The sequence below is a fragment of the Electrophorus electricus genome, chromosome 4, assembly GCF_041902795.1.
Source record: "Electrophorus electricus isolate QZ-2024a chromosome 4, ASM4190279v1, whole genome shotgun sequence".
NCBI classification, from domain to species: Eukaryota; Metazoa; Chordata; class Actinopteri; order Gymnotiformes; family Gymnotidae; genus Electrophorus; species Electrophorus electricus.
The window spans coordinates 18963759-18980514 of NC_137500.1; positions in this window are offsets into that span (position 1 = coordinate 18963759).

Here is a 16756-nt window from a genome sequence, read left to right on the forward strand (position 1 = left end):
TTAAAAAGGTAAAGAACAGACTTCAAAGTAAAGATTCTTCTTATAATGCAGTCTCTTTTAGTTTAAAACACAATCTCTTGCCCTGAAACAGTGTTTCAGTTGAATATAAAGCTGTTTCACAGTATTACAAAGATAAAGAACAGAGTTTCAAAGTAAAGATTCTTCTTATAATGCATTCCGTTTTAGTCTAAAACACAATCTCTTGCCCTGAAACAGTGTTTAAGGTGAATACAATGCTGTTTCATAGTGTGAAAAAGGTAAAGAACAGTTTCAAAGTAAAGATTCTTCTTATCATGCATTCCCTTTTAGTCTAAAGCACAATCTCTTGCCCTGAAACAGTGTTTAAGGTGAATACAAAGCTGTTTCATAGTGTGAAAAAGGTAAAGAACAGAGTTTCTAAGTAAAGATTCTTCTTATAATGCAGTCTCTTTTAGTCTAAAACACAATCTCTTTCCCTGAAACAGTGTTTCAGTTGAATATAAAGCTGTTTCATAGTGTGAAAAAGGTAAAGAACAGAGTTTCAAAGTAAATATTTTTCTTATCATGCATTCCCTTTTAGTCTAAAACACAATCTCTTGCCCTGAAACAGTGTTTAAGGTGAATTCAAAGCTGTTTCATAGTGTGAAAAAGGTAAAGAACAGAGTTTCTAAGTAAAGATTCTTCTTATAATGCAGTCTCTTTTTGTCTAAAACACAATCTCTTGCCCTGAAACAGTGTTTCAGTTGAATATAAAGCTGTTTCATAGTGTGAAAAAGCTAAAGAACAGAGTTTCAAAGTAAAGATTCTTCTTATAATGCAGTCTCTTTTAGTCTAAAACACAATCTCTTGCCCTGAAACAGTGTTTAAGGTGAATACAAAGCTGTTTCATAGTGTGAAAAAGGTAAAGAACAGTTTCAAAGTAAAGATTTTTCTTATCATGCATTCCCTTTTAGTCTAAAACACAATCTCTTGCCCTGAAACAGTGTTTCAGTTGAATATAAAGCTGTTTCACAGTATTACAAAGATAAAGAACAGAGTTTCAAAGTAAAGGTTCTTCTTATAATGCATTCCGTTTTAGTCTAAAACACAATCTCTTGCCCTGAAACAGTGTTTAAGGTGAATACAATGCTGTTTCATAGTGTGAAAAAGGTAAAGAACAGAGTTTCAAAGTAAAGATTCTTCTTATAATGCAGTCTCTTTTAGTCTAAAACACAATCTCTTGCCCTGAAACAGTGTTTCAGTTGAATATGAAGCTGTTTCATAGTATTAAAAAGGTAAAGAACAGTTTCAAAGTAAAGATTCTTCTTATAATGCATTCCCTTTTAGTCTAAAACACAATCTCTTGCCCTGAAACAGTGTTTAAGGTGAAAACAAAGCTGTTTCATAGTGTGAAAAAGGTAAAGAACAGTTTCAAAGTAAAGATTCTTCTTATCATGCCTTCCCTTTTAGTCTAAAGCACAATCTCTTGCCCTGAAACAGTGTTTAAGGTGAATACAAAGCTGTTTCATAGTGTGAAAAAGGTAAAGAACAGAGTTTCTAAGTAAAGATTCTTCTTATAATGCAGTCTCTTTTAGTCTAAAACACAATCTCTTGCCCTGAAACAGTGTTTCAGTTGAATATAAAGCTGTTTCATAGTATTAAAAAGATAAAGAACAGAGTTTCAAAGTAAAGATTCTTCTTATAATGCATTCCCTTTTAGTCTAAAGCACAATCTCTTGCCCTGAAACAGTGTTTAAGGTGAATACAAAGCTGTTTCATAGTGTGAAAAAGCTAAAGAACAGAGTTTCAAAGTAAAGATTCTTCTTATAATGCAGTCTCTTTTAGTCTAAAACACAATCTCTTGCCCTGAAACAGTGTTTAAGTTGAATATAAAGCTGTTTCATAGTATTAAAAAGGTAAAGAACAGACTTTCAAAGTAAAGATTCTTCTTATAATGCAGTCTCTTTTAGTCTAAAACACAATCTCTTGCCCTGAAACAGTGTTTCAGTTGAATATAAAGCTGTTTCACAGTATTACAAAGATAAAGAACAGAGTTTCAAAGTAAAGATTCTTCTTATAATGCATTCCGTTTTAGTCTAAAACACAATCTCTTGCCCTGAAACAGTGTTTAAGGTGAATACAATGCTGTTTCATAGTGTGAAAAAGGTAAAGAACAGTTTCAAAGTAAAGATTCTTCTTATAATGCATTCCCTTTTAGTCTAAAACACAATCTCTTGCCCTGAAACAGTGTTTAATGTGAATACAAAGCTGTTTCATAGTATTAAAAAGGTAAAGAACAGAGTTTCTAAGTAAAGATTCTTCTTATAATGCATTCCCTTTTAGTCTAAAACACAATCTCTTGCCCTGAAACAGTGTTTAAGGTGAAAACAAAGCTGTTTCATAGTGTGAAAAAGGTAAAGAACAGTTTCAAAGTAAAGATTCTTCTTATCATGCATTCCCTTTTAGTCTAAAGCACAATCTCTTGCCCTGAAACAGTGTTTAAGGTGAATACAAAGCTGTTTCATAGTGTGAAAAAGGTAAAGAACAGAGTTTCTAAGTAAAGATTCTTCTTATAATGCAGTCTCTTTTAGTCTAAAACACAATCTCTTGCCCTGAAACAGTGTTTCAGTTGAATATAAAGCTGTTTCATAGTATTAAAAAGATAAAGAACAGAGTTTCAAAGTAAAGATTCTTCTTATAATGCATTCCCTTTTAGTCTAAAGCACAATCTCTTGCCCTGAAACAGTGTTTAAGGTGAATACAAAGCTGTTTCATAGTGTGAAAAAGCTAAAGAACAGAGTTTCAAAGTAAAGATTCTTCTTATAATGCAGTCTCTTTTAGTCTAAAACACAATCTCTTGCCCTGAAACAGTGTTTAAGTTGAATATAAAGCTGTTTCATAGTATTAAAAAGGTAAAGAACAGACTTTCAAAGTAAAGATTCTTCTTATAATGCAGTCTCTTTTAGTCTAAAACACAATCTCTTGCCCTGAAACAGTGTTTCAGTTGAATATAAAGCTGTTTCACAGTATTACAAAGATAAAGAACAGAGTTTCAAAGTAAAGATTCTTCTTATAATGCATTCCGTTTTAGTCTAAAACACAATCTCTTGCCCTGAAACAGTGTTTAAGGTGAATACAATGCTGTTTCATAGTGTGAAAAAGGTAAAGAACAGTTTCAAAGTAAAGATTCTTCTTATCATGCATTCCCTTTTAGTCTAAAGCACAATCTCTTGCTCTGAAACAGTGTTTAAGGTGAATACAAAGCTGTTTCATAGTGTGAAAAAGGTAAAGAACAGAGTTTCTAAGTAAAGATTCTTCTTATAATGCAGTCTCTTTTAGTCTAAAACACAATCTCTTGCCCTGAAACAGTGTTTCAGTTGAATATAAAGCTGTTTCATAGTGTGAAAAAGGTAAAGAACAGAGTTTCAAAGTAAATATTTTTCTTATCATGCATTCCCTTTTAGTCTAAAACACAATCTCTTGCCCTGAAACAGTGTTTAAGGTGAATTCAAAGCTGTTTCATAGTGTGAAAAAGGTAAAGAACAGAGTTTCTAAGTAAAGATTCTTCTTATAATGCAGTCTCTTTTTGTCTAAAACACAATCTCTTGCCCTGAAACAGTGTTTCAGTTGAATATAAAGCTGTTTCATAGTGTGAAAAAGCTAAAGAACAGAGTTTCAAAGTAAAGATTCTTCTTATAATGCAGTCTCTTTTAGTCTAAAACACAATCTCTTGCCCTGAAACAGTGTTTAAGGTGAATACAAAGCTGTTTCATAATGTGAAAAAGGTAAAGAACAGAGTTTCAAAGTAAAGATTCTTCTTATAATGCAGTATCTTTTAGTCTAAAACACAATCTCTTGCCCTGAAACAGTGTTTAAGGTGAATACAAAGCTGTTTCATAGTGTGAAAAAGGTAAAGAACAGTTTCAAAGTAAAGATTTTTCTTATCATGCATTCCCTTTTAGTCTAAAACACAATCTCTTGCCCTGAAACAGTGTTTAAGTTGAATATAAAGCTGTTTCATAGTATTAAAAAGGTAAAGAACAGACTTTCAAAGTAAAGATTCTTCTTATAATGCAGTCTCTTTTAGTCTAAAACACAATCTCTTGCCCTGAAACAGTGTTTAAGTTGAATATAAAGCTGTTTCATAGTATTAAAAAGGTAAAGAACAGACTTTCAAAGTAAAGATTCTTCTTATAATGCAGTCTCTTTTAGTCTAAAACACAATCTCTTGCCCTGAAACAGTGTTTCAGTTGAATATAAAGCTGTTTCACAGTATTACAAAGATAAAGAACAGAGTTTCAAAGTAAAGATTCTTCTTATAATGCATTCCGTTTTAGTCTAAAACACAATCTCTTGCCCTGAAACAGTGTTTAAGGTGAATACAATGCTGTTTCATAGTGTGAAAAAGGTAAAGAACAGTTTCAAAGTAAAGATTCTTCTTATCATGCATTCCCTTTTAGTCTAAAGCACAATCTCTTGCCCTGAAACAGTGTTTAAGGTGAATACAAAGCTGTTTCATAGTGTGAAAAAGGTAAAGAACAGAGTTTCTAAGTAAAGATTCTTCTTATAATGCAGTCTCTTTTAGTCTAAAACACAATCTCTTTCCCTGAAACAGTGTTTCAGTTGAATATAAAGCTGTTTCATAGTGTGAAAAAGGTAAAGAACAGAGTTTCAAAGTAAATATTTTTCTTATCATGCATTCCCTTTTAGTCTAAAACACAATCTCTTGCCCTGAAACAGTGTTTAAGGTGAATTCAAAGCTGTTTCATAGTGTGAAAAAGGTAAAGAACAGAGTTTCTAAGTAAAGATTCTTCTTATAATGCAGTCTCTTTTTGTCTAAAACACAATCTCTTGCCCTGAAACAGTGTTTCAGTTGAATATAAAGCTGTTTCATAGTGTGAAAAAGCTAAAGAACAGAGTTTCAAAGTAAAGATTCTTCTTATAATGCAGTCTCTTTTAGTCTAAAACACAATCTCTTGCCCTGAAACAGTGTTTAAGGTGAATACAAAGCTGTTTCATAGTGTGAAAAAGGTAAAGAACAGTTTCAAAGTAAAGATTTTTCTTATCATGCATTCCCTTTTAGTCTAAAACACAATCTCTTGCCCTGAAACAGTGTTTCAGTTGAATATAAAGCTGTTTCACAGTATTACAAAGATAAAGAACAGAGTTTCAAAGTAAAGGTTCTTCTTATAATGCATTCCGTTTTAGTCTAAAACACAATCTCTTGCCCTGAAACAGTGTTTAAGGTGAATACAATGCTGTTTCATAGTGTGAAAAAGGTAAAGAACAGAGTTTCAAAGTAAAGATTCTTCTTATAATGCAGTCTCTTTTAGTCTAAAACACAATCTCTTGCCCTGAAACAGTGTTTCAGTTGAATATGAAGCTGTTTCATAGTATTAAAAAGGTAAAGAACAGTTTCAAAGTAAAGATTCTTCTTATAATGCATTCCCTTTTAGTCTAAAACACAATCTCTTGCCCTGAAACAGTGTTTAAGGTGAAAACAAAGCTGTTTCATAGTGTGAAAAAGGTAAAGAACAGTTTCAAAGTAAAGATTCTTCTTATCATGCCTTCCCTTTTAGTCTAAAGCACAATCTCTTGCCCTGAAACAGTGTTTAAGGTGAATACAAAGCTGTTTCATAGTGTGAAAAAGGTAAAGAACAGAGTTTCTAAGTAAAGATTCTTCTTATAATGCAGTCTCTTTTAGTCTAAAACACAATCTCTTGCCCTGAAACAGTGTTTCAGTTGAATATAAAGCTGTTTCATAGTATTAAAAAGATAAAGAACAGAGTTTCAAAGTAAAGATTCTTCTTATAATGCATTCCCTTTTAGTCTAAAGCACAATCTCTTGCCCTGAAACAGTGTTTAAGGTGAATACAAAGCTGTTTCATAGTGTGAAAAAGCTAAAGAACAGAGTTTCAAAGTAAAGATTCTTCTTATAATGCAGTCTCTTTTAGTCTAAAACACAATCTCTTGCCCTGAAACAGTGTTTAAGTTGAATATAAAGCTGTTTCATAGTATTAAAAAGGTAAAGAACAGACTTTCAAAGTAAAGATTCTTCTTATAATGCAGTCTCTTTTAGTCTAAAACACAATCTCTTGCCCTGAAACAGTGTTTCAGTTGAATATAAAGCTGTTTCACAGTATTACAAAGATAAAGAACAGAGTTTCAAAGTAAAGATTCTTCTTATAATGCATTCCGTTTTAGTCTAAAACACAATCTCTTGCCCTGAAACAGTGTTTAAGGTGAATACAATGCTGTTTCATAGTGTGAAAAAGGTAAAGAACAGTTTCAAAGTAAAGATTCTTCTTATAATGCATTCCCTTTTAGTCTAAAACACAATCTCTTGCCCTGAAACAGTGTTTAATGTGAATACAAAGCTGTTTCATAGTATTAAAAAGGTAAAGAACAGAGTTTCTAAGTAAAGATTCTTCTTATAATGCATTCCCTTTTAGTCTAAAACACAATCTCTTGCCCTGAAACAGTGTTTAAGGTGAAAACAAAGCTGTTTCATAGTGTGAAAAAGGTAAAGAACAGTTTCAAAGTAAAGATTCTTCTTATCATGCATTCCCTTTTAGTCTAAAGCACAATCTCTTGCCCTGAAACAGTGTTTAAGGTGAATACAAAGCTGTTTCATAGTGTGAAAAAGGTAAAGAACAGAGTTTCTAAGTAAAGATTCTTCTTATAATGCAGTCTCTTTTAGTCTAAAACACAATCTCTTGCCCTGAAACAGTGTTTCAGTTGAATATAAAGCTGTTTCATAGTATTAAAAAGATAAAGAACAGAGTTTCAAAGTAAAGATTCTTCTTATAATGCATTCCCTTTTAGTCTAAAGCACAATCTCTTGCCCTGAAACAGTGTTTAAGGTGAATACAAAGCTGTTTCATAGTGTGAAAAAGCTAAAGAACAGAGTTTCAAAGTAAAGATTCTTCTTATAATGCAGTCTCTTTTAGTCTAAAACACAATCTCTTGCCCTGAAACAGTGTTTAAGTTGAATATAAAGCTGTTTCATAGTATTAAAAAGGTAAAGAACAGACTTTCAAAGTAAAGATTCTTCTTATAATGCAGTCTCTTTTAGTCTAAAACACAATCTCTTGCCCTGAAACAGTGTTTCAGTTGAATATAAAGCTGTTTCACAGTATTACAAAGATAAAGAACAGAGTTTCAAAGTAAAGATTCTTCTTATAATGCATTCCGTTTTAGTCTAAAACACAATCTCTTGCCCTGAAACAGTGTTTAAGGTGAATACAATGCTGCTTCATAGTGTGAAAAAGGTAAAGAACAGTTTCAAAGTAAAGATTCTTCTTATCATGCATTCCCTTTTAGTCTAAAGCACAATCTCTTGCTCTGAAACAGTGTTTAAGGTGAATACAAAGCTGTTTCATAGTGTGAAAAAGGTAAAGAACAGAGTTTCTAAGTAAAGATTCTTCTTATAATGCAGTCTCTTTTAGTCTAAAACACAATCTCTTGCCCTGAAACAGTGTTTCAGTTGAATATAAAGCTGTTTCATAGTGTGAAAAAGGTAAAGAACAGAGTTTCAAAGTAAATATTTTTCTTATCATGCATTCCCTTTTAGTCTAAAACACAATCTCTTGCCCTGAAACAGTGTTTAAGGTGAATTCAAAGCTGTTTCATAGTGTGAAAAAGGTAAAGAACAGAGTTTCTAAGTAAAGATTCTTCTTATAATGCAGTCTCTTTTTGTCTAAAACACAATCTCTTGCCCTGAAACAGTGTTTCAGTTGAATATAAAGCTGTTTCATAGTGTGAAAAAGCTAAAGAACAGAGTTTCAAAGTAAAGATTCGTCTTATAATGCAGTCTCTTTTAGTCTAAAACACAATCTCTTGCCCTGAAACAGTGTTTAAGGTGAATACAAAGCTGTTTCATAATGTGAAAAAGGTAAAGAACAGAGTTTCAAAGTAAAGATTCTTCTTATAATGCAGTATCTTTTAGTCTAAAACACAATCTCTTGCCCTGAAACAGTGTTTAAGGTGAATACAAAGCTGTTTCATAGTGTGAAAAAGGTAAAGAACAGTTTCAAAGTAAAGATTTTTCTTATCATGCATTCCCTTTTAGTCTAAAACACAATCTCTTGCCCTGAAACAGTGTTTAAGTTGAATATAAAGCTGTTTCATAGTATTAAAAAGGTAAAGAACAGACTTTCAAAGTAAAGATTCTTCTTATAATGCAGTCTCTTTTAGTCTAAAACACAATCTCTTGCCCTGAAACAGTGTTTCAGTTGAATATAAAGCTGTTTCACAGTATTACAAAGATAAAGAACAGAGTTTCAAAGTAAAGGTTCTTCTTATAATGCATTCCCTTTTAGTCTAAAACACAATCTCTTGCCCTGAAACAGTGTTTAAGGTGAAAACAAAGCTGTTTCATAGTGTGAAAAAGGTAAAGAACAGTTTCAAAGTAAAGATTCTTCTTATCATGCATTCCCTTTTAGTCTAAAGCACAATCTCTTGCCCTGAAACAGTGTTTAAGGTGAATACAAAGCTGTTTCATAGTGTGAAAAAGGTAAAGAACAGAGTTTCTAAGTAAAGATTCTTCTTATAATGCAGTCTCTTTTAGTCTAAAACACAATCTCTTGCCCTGAAACAGTGTTTCAGTTGAATATAAAGCTGTTTCATAGTATTAAAAAGATAAAGAACAGAGTTTCAAAGTAAAGATTCTTCTTATAATGCATTCCCTTTTAGTCTAAAGCACAATCTCTTGCCCTGAAACAGTGTTTAAGGTGAATACAAAGCTGTTTCATAGTGTGAAAAAGCTAAAGAACAGAGTTTCAAAGTAAAGATTCTTCTTATAATGCAGTCTCTTTTAGTCTAAAACACAATCTCTTGCCCTGAAACAGTGTTTAAGTTGAATATAAAGCTGTTTCATAGTATTAAAAAGGTAAAGAACAGACTTTCAAAGTAAAGATTCTTCTTATAATGCAGTCTCTTTTAGTCTAAAACACAATCTCTTGCCCTGAAACAGTGTTTCAGTTGAATATAAAGCTGTTTCACAGTATTACAAAGAGAAAGAACAGATTTTCAAAGTAAAGATTCTTCTTATAATGCATTCCGTTTTAGTCTAAAACACAATCTCTTGCCCTGAAACAGTGTTTAAGGTGAATACAATGCTGTTTCATAGTGTGAAAAAGGTAAAGAACAGTTTCAAAGTAAAGATTCTTCTTATAATGCATTCCCTTTTAGTCTAAAACACAATCTCTTGCCCTGAAACAGTGTTTAATGTGAATACAAAGCTGTTTCATAGTATTAAAAAGGTAAAGAACAGAGTTTCTAAGTAAAGATTCTTCTTATAATGCATTCCCTTTTAGTCTAAAACACAATCTCTTGCCCTGAAACAGTGTTTAAGGTGAAAACAAAGCTGTTTCATAGTGTGAAAAAGGTAAAGAACAGTTTCAAAGATTCTTCTTATCATGCATTCCCTTTTAGTCTAAAGCACAATCTCTTGCCCTGAAACAGTGTTTAAGGTGAATACAAAGCTGTTTCATAGTGTGAAAAAGGTAAAGAACAGAGTTTCTAAGTAAAGATTCTTCTTATAATGCAGTCTCTTTTAGTCTAAAACACAATCTCTTGCCCTGAAACAGTGTTTAAGGTGAAAACAAAGCTGTTTCATAGTGTGAAAAAGGTAAAGAACAGTTTCAAAGTAAAGATTCTTCTTATAATGCAGTCTCTTTTTGTCTAAAACACAATATCTTGCCCTGAAACAGTGTTTAATGTGAATACAAAGCTGTTTCATAGTGTGAAAAAGGTAAAGAACAGAGTTTCTAAGTAAAGATTCTTCTTATAATGCAGTCTCTTTTTGTCTAAAACACAATCTCTTGCCCTGAAACAGTGTTTCAGTTGAATATAAAGCTGTTTCATAGTGTGAAAAAGCTAAAGAACAGAGTTTCAAAGTAAAGATTCTTCTTATAATGCAGTCTCTTTTTGTCTAAAACACAATATCTTGCCCTGAAACAGTGTTTAATGTGAATACAAAGCTGTTTCATAGTGTGAAAAAGGTAAAGAACAGAGTTTCTAAGTAAAGATTCTTCTTATAATGCATTCCCTTTTAGTCTAAAACACAATCTTTTGCCCCGAAACAGTGTTTAATGTGAATACAAACCTGTTTCATAGTGTGAAAAAGGTAAAGAACAGTTTCAATGTAAAGATTCTTCTTATAATGCAGTCTCTTTTAGTCTAAAACACAATCTCTTGCCCTGAAACAGTGTTTCAGTTGAATATAAAGCTGTTTCACAGTATTACAAAGATAAAGAACAGAGTTTCAAAGTAAAGGTTCTTCTTATAATGCATTCCGTTTTAGTCTAAAACACAATCTCTTGCCCTGAAAAAGTGTTTAAGATGAATACAATGCTGTTTCATAGTGTGAAAAAGGTAAAGAACAGAGTTTCAAAGTAAAGATTCTTCTTATAATGCAGTCTCTTTTAGTCTAAAACACAATCTCTTGCCCTGAAACAGTGTTTCAGTTGAATATGAAGCTGTTTCATAGTATTAAAAAGGTAAAGAACAGTTTCAAAGTAAAGATTCTTCTTATAATGCATTCCCTTTTAGTCTAAAACACAATCTCTTGCCCTGAAACAGTGTTTAAGGTGAAAACAAAGCTGTTTCATAGTGTGAAAAAGGTAAAGAACAGTTTCAAAGTAAAGATTCTTCTTATCATGCATTCCCTTTTAGTCTAAAGCACAATCTCTTGCCCTGAAACAGTGTTTAAGGTGAATACAAAGCTGTTTCATAGTGTGAAAAAGGTAAAGAACAGAGTTTCTAAGTAAAGATTCTTCTTATAATGCAGTCTCTTTTTGTCTAAAACACAATCTCTTGCCCTGAAACAGTGTTTCAGTTGAATATAAAGCTGTTTCATAGTATTAAAAAGATAAAGAACAGAGTTTCAAAGTAAAGATTCTTCTTATAATGCATTCCCTTTTAGTCTAAAACACAATCTTTTGCCCCGAAACAGTGTTTAATGTGAATACAAACCTGTTTCATAGTGTGAAAAAGGTAAAGAACAGTTTCAATGTAAAGATTCTTCTTATAATGCAGTCTCTTTTAGTCTAAAACACAATCTCTTGCCCTGAAACAGTGTTTCAGTTGAATATAAAGCTGTTTCATAGTATTAAAAAGGTAAAGAACAGAGTTTCAAAGTAAAGATTCTTCTTATAATGCAGTCTCTTTTAGTCTAAAACACAATCTCTTGCCCTGAAACAGTGTTTCAGTTGAATATGAAGCTGTTTCATAGTATTAAAAAGGTAAAGAACAGTTTCAAAGTAAAGATTCTTCTTATAATGCATTCCGTTTTAGTCTAAAACACAATCTCTTGCCCTGAAACAGTGTTTAAGGTGAATACAATGCTGTTTCATAGTGTGAAAAAGGTAAAGAACAGTTTCAAAGTAAAGATTCTTCTTATAATGCATTCCCTTTTAGTCTAAAACACAATCTCTTGCCCTGAAACAGTGTTTAATGTGAATACAAAGCTGTTTCATAGTATTAAAAAGGCAAAGAACAGAGTTTCTAAGTAAAGATTCTTCTTATAATGCATTCCCTTTTAGTCTAAAACACAATCTCTTGCCCTGAAACAGTGTTTAAGGTGAAAACAAAGCTGTTTCATAGTGTGAAAAAGGTAAAGAACAGTTTCAAAGTAAAGATTCTTCTTATCATGCATTCCCTTTTAGTCTAAAGCACAATCTCTTGCCCTGAAACAGTGTTTAAGGTGAATACAAAGCTGTTTCATAGTGTGAAAAAAGTAAAGAACAGAGTTTCTAAGTAAAGATTCTTCTTATAATGCAGTCTCTTTTAGTCTAAAACACAATCTCTTGCCCTGAAACAGTGTTTCAGTTGAATATAAAGCTGTTTCATAGTGTGAAAAAGGTAAAGAACAGAGTTTCAAAGTAAATATTTTTCTTATCATGCATTCCCTTTTAGTCTAAAACACAATCTCTTGCCCTGAAACAGTGTTTAAGTTGAATATAAAGCTGTTTCATAGTATTAAAAAGGTAAAGAACAGAGTTTCTAAGTAAAGATTCTTCTTATAATGCATTCCCTTTTAGTCTAAAACACAATCTCTTGCCCTGAAACAGTGTTTAAGTTGAATATAAAGCTGTTTCATAGTATTAAAAAGGTAAAGAACAGACTTTCAAAGTAAAGATTCTTCTTATAATGCAGTCTCTTTTAGTCTAAAACACAATCTCTTGCCCTGAAACAGTGTTTCAGTTGAATATAAAGCTGTTTCACAGTATTACAAAGATAAAGAACAGATTTTCAAAGTAAAGATTCTTCTTATAATGCATTCCGTTTTAGTCTAAAACACAATCTCTTGCCCTGAAACAGTGTTTAAGGTGAATACAATGCTGTTTCATAGTGTGAAAAAGGTAAAGAACAGTTTCAAAGTAAAGATTCTTCTTATAATGCATTCCCTTTTAGTCTAAAACACAATCTCTTGCCCTGAAACAGTGTTTAATGTGAATACAAAGCTGTTTCATAGTATTAAAAAGGTAAAGAACAGAGTTTCTAAGTAAAGATTCTTCTTATAATGCATTCCCTTTTAGTCTAAAACACAATCTCTTGCCCTGAAACAGTGTTTAAGGTGAAAACAAAGCTGTTTCATAGTGTGAAAAAGGTAAAGAACAGTTTCAAAGTAAAGATTCTTCTTATAATGCAGTCTCTTTTTGTCTAAAACACAATATCTTGCCCTGAAACAGTGTTTAATGTGAATACAAAGCTGTTTCATAGTGTGAAAAAGGTAAAGAACAGAGTTTCTAAGTAAAGATTCTTCTTATAATGCAGTCTCTTTTTGTCTAAAACACAATCTCTTGCCCTGAAACAGTGTTTCAGTTGAATATAAAGCTGTTTCATAGTGTGAAAAAGCTAAAGAACAGTTTCAAAGTAAAGATTCTTCTTATAATGCAGCCTCTTTTTGTCTAAAACACAATATCTTGCCATGAAACAGTGTTTAATGTGAATACAAAGCTGTTTCATAGTGTGAAAAAGGTAAAGAACAGAGTTTCTAAGTAAAGATTCTTCTTATAATGCAGTCTCTTTTTGTCTAAAACACAATCTCTTGCCCTGAAACAGTGTTTCAGTTGAATATAAAGCTGTTTCATAGTATTAAAAAGGTAAAGAACAGTTTCAAAGTAAAGATTCTTCTTATAATGCATTCCCTTTTAGTCTAAAACACAATCTCTTGCCCTGAAACAGTGTTTAAGGTGAAAACAAAGCTGTTTCATAGTGTGAAAAAGGTAAAGAACAGTTTCAAAGTAAAGATTCTTATTATCATGCATTCCCTTTTAGTCTAAAGCACAATCTCTTGCCCTGAAACAGTGTTTAAGGTGAATACAAAGCTGTTTCATAGTGTGAAAAAGGTAAAGAACAGAGTTTCTAAGTAAAGATTCTTCTTATAATGCAGTCTCTTTTTGTCTAAAACACAATCTCTTGCCCTGAAACAGTGTTTCAGTTGAATATAAAGCTGTTTCATAGTATTAAAAAGATAAAGAACAGAGTTTCAAAGTAAAGATTCTTCTTATAATGCATTCCCTTTTAGTCTAAAACACAATCTTTTGCCCCGAAACAGTGTTTAATGTGAATACAAACCTGTTTCATAGTGTGAAAAAGGTAAAGAACAGTTTCAATGTAAAGATTCTTCTTATAATGCAGTCTCTTTTAGTCTAAAACACAATCTCTTGCCCTGAAACAGTGTTTCAGTTGAATATAAAGCTGTTTCACAGTATTACAAAGATAAAGAACAGAGTTTCAAAGTAAAGGTTCTTCTTATAATGCATTCCGTTTTAGTCTAAAACACAATCTCTTGCCCTGAAAAAGTGTTTAAGATGAATACAATGCTGTTTCATAGTGTGAAAAAGGTAAAGAACAGAGTTTCAAAGTAAAGATTCTTCTTATAATGCAGTCTCTTTTAGTCTAAAACACAATCTCTTGCCCTGAAACAGTGTTTCAGTTGAATATGAAGCTGTTTCATAGTATTAAAAAGGTAAAGAACAGTTTCAAAGTAAAGATTCTTCTTATAATGCATTCCGTTTTAGTATAAAACACAATCTCTTGCCCTGAAACAGTGTTTAAGGTGAAAACAAAGCTGTTTCATAGTGTGAAAAAGGTAAAGAACAGTTTCAAAGTAAAGATTCTTCTTATCATGCAGTCTCTTTTAGTCTAAAACACAATCTCTTGCCCTGAAACAGTGTTTCAGTTGAATATAAAGCTGTTTCATAGTGTGAAAAAGGTAAAGAACAGAGTTTCTAAGTAAAGATTCTTCTTATAATGCATTCCCTTTTAGTCTAAAGCACAATCTCTTGCCCTGAAACAGTGTTTAAGGTGAATACAAAGCTGTTTCATTGTGTGAAAAAGGTAAAGAACAGAGTTTCTAAGTAAAGATTCTTCTTATAATGCAGTCTCTTTTTGTCTAAAACACAATATCTTGCCCTGAAACAGTGTTTAATGTGAATACAAAGCTGTTTCATAGTGTGAAAAAGGTAAAGAACAGAGTTTCTAAGTAAAGATTCTTCTTATAATGCAGTCTCTTTTTGTCTAAAACACAATCTCTTGCCCTGAAACAGTGTTTCAGTTGAATATAAAGCTGTTTCATAGTATTAAAAAGATAAAGAACAGAGTTTCAAAGTAAAGGTTCTTCTTATAATGCATTCCCTTTTAGTCTAAAACACAATCTCTTGCCCTGCAACAGTGTTTAAGGTTAATACAAAGCTGTTTCATAGTGTGAAAAAGGTAAAGAACAGAGTTTCTAAGTAAAGATTCTTCTTATAATGCAGTCTCTTTTAGTCTAAAACACAATCTCTTGCCCTGAAACAGTGTTTAAGGTGAAAACAAAGCTGTTTCATAGTGTGAAAAAGGTAAAGAACAGTTTCAAAGTAAAGATTCTTCTTATAATGCAGTCTCTTTTTGTCTAAAACACAATATCTTGCCCTGAAACAGTGTTTAATGTGAATACAAAGCTGTTTCATAGTGTGAAAAAGGTAAAGAACAGAGTTTCTAAGTAAAGATTCTTCTTATAATGCAGTCTCTTTTTGTCTAAAACACAATCTCTTGCCCTGAAACAGTGTTTCAGTTGAATATAAAGCTGTTTCATAGTGTGAAAAAGCTAAAGAACAGAGTTTCAAAGTAAAGATTCTTCTTATAATGCAGTCTCTTTTTGTCTAAAACACAATCTCTTGCCCTGAAACAGTGTTTCAGTTGAATATAAAGCTGTTTCATAGTATTAAAAAGATAAAGAACAGAGTTTCAAAGTAAAGATTCTTCTTATAATGCATTCCCTTTTAGTCTAAAACACAATCTTTTGCCCCGAAACAGTGTTTAATGTGAATACAAACCTGTTTCATAGTGTGAAAAAGGTAAAGAACAGTTTCAATGTAAAGATTCTTCTTATAATGCAGTCTCTTTTAGTCTAAAACACAATCTCTTGCCCTGAAACAGTGTTTCAGTTGAATATAAAGCTGTTTCACAGTATTACAAAGATAAAGAACAGAGTTTCAAAGTAAAGGTTCTTCTTATAATGCATTCCGTTTTAGTCTAAAACACAATCTCTTGCCCTGAAAAAGTGTTTAAGATGAATACAATGCTGTTTCATAGTGTGAAAAAGGTAAAGAACAGAGTTTCAAAGTAAAGATTCTTCTTATAATGCAGTCTCTTTTAGTCTAAAACACAATCTCTTGCCCTGAAACAGTGTTTAAGGTGAATACAATGCTGTTTCATAGTGTGAAAAAGGTAAAGAATAGTTTCAAAGTAAAGATTCTTCTTATAATGCATTCCCTTTTAGTCTAAAACACAATCTCTTGCCCTGAAACAGTGTTTAATGTGAATACAAAGCTGTTTCATAGTATTAAAAAGGCAAAGAACAGAGTTTCTAAGTAAAGATTCTTCTTATAATGCATTCCCTTTTAGTCTAAAACACAATCTCTTGCCCTGAAACAGTGTTTAAGGTGAAAACAAAGCTGTTTCATAGTGTGAAAAAGGTAAAGAACAGTTTCAAAGTAAAGATTCTTCTTATCATGCATTCCCTTTTAGTCTAAAGCACAATCTCTTGCCCTGAAACAGTGTTTAAGGTGAATACAAAGCTGTTTCATAGTGTGAAAAAAGTAAAGAACAGAGTTTCTAAGTAAAGATTCTTCTTATAATGCAGTCTCTTTTAGTCTAAAACACAATCTCTTGCCCTGAAACAGTGTTTCAGTTGAATATAAAGCTGTTTCATAGTGTGAAAAAGGTAAAGAACAGAGTTTCTAAGTAAAGATTCTTCTTATAATGCATTCCCTTTTAGTCTAAAGCACAATCTCTTGCCCTGAAACAGTGTTTAAGGTGAATACAAAGCTGTTTCATTGTGTGAAAAAGGTAAAGAACAGAGTTTCTAAGTAAAGATTCTTCTTATAATGCAGTCTCTTTTTGTCTAAAACACAATATCTTGCCCTGAAACAGTGTTTAATGTGAATACAAAGCTGTTTCATAGTGTGAAAAAGGTAAAGAACAGAGTTTCTAAGTAAAGATTCTTCTTATAATGCAGTCTCTTTTTGTCTAAAACACAATCTCTTGCCCTGAAACAGTGTTTCAGTTGAATATAAAGCTGTTTCATAGTATTAAAAAGATAAAGAACAGAGTTTCAAAGTAAAGGTTCTTCTTATAATGCATTCCCTTTTAGTCTAAAACACAATCTCTTGCCCTGCAACAGTGTTTAAGGTTAATACAAAGCTGTTTCATAGTGTGAAAAAGGTAAAGAACAGAGTTTCTAAGTAAAGATTCTTCTTATAATGCAGTCTCTTTTAGTCTAAAACACAATCTCTTGCCCTGAAAC